Below are 840 nucleotides of genomic sequence, written 5' to 3'. Positions count from 1 at the left end.
GTGTTTCTTCTTTTCCTGTTCCTTTGTTATCAAACTTCCTTCCTTTTTTATATAAAATTCTCTCATTTTACTTATCATATCACATTGTGTATACTTTTGCAGAAGTGTAAGTTTCTGTTATGACATCACCTTTCCACGAGTGGTTTCTTTCGTTTTTTTCATCGTTTCGTTTCTTTTATTGTTTGTACATATAAGTTCGTGCAGGTAACATTGGACGCCAATGAAAACAAAACAAAAACATAGTTATTTTTGTATTTGAAAACAACAAAGGAATATAACATTTTTTAACATTTCTATTTTCCTATGCACATAAAGTTGTTCAAAAGACACTATATCAGTGAAGGCCCACAGTGACACAGGTGTAAGTATGAATGCTAATTAATGCTGAAAAACGATTTTTTGATAACCGTGGCGGACTTAGCACAGACAGCTCATGCGCTAAACAACAAACGAGCAAAAATCAAAATGCCAAAGAATTGTTAGAAAAAAGCGAAAAACACTGCTTTCTATCTCAAAATACAAAACGAGTGTAACATTTTTACACACGTGCAAATATAACTTAAAGGCTCGGCAGAGTCAGGTGGTTGAGGCAGTCGACTCGTAATCCCAGGGGAGCGTATTCGAATCCACGTCATCAAATAGGGTCGCTCTTTCAGCCATAGAGACGTTTTAATGTAAAGGTCAAGAGTAGCCCAAGAGCTGACAGTGGGTGGTGATAACTAGCTGTCATTCCACAAACTGTTAAATTGCAAAGAGCCCTCGTGTAGCTTCATGCGAAATTAAAATTAAGACACGAAAAAACAAAACAAACAAAACTTTAAAACAAACTTGTACATAACG

Source organism: Tachypleus tridentatus, chromosome 2 (assembly GCF_004210375.1).
Source record: "Tachypleus tridentatus isolate NWPU-2018 chromosome 2, ASM421037v1, whole genome shotgun sequence".
Classification (NCBI taxonomy): domain Eukaryota; kingdom Metazoa; phylum Arthropoda; class Merostomata; order Xiphosura; family Limulidae; genus Tachypleus; species Tachypleus tridentatus.
Note: the sequence above shows the minus strand (reverse complement) of the source record.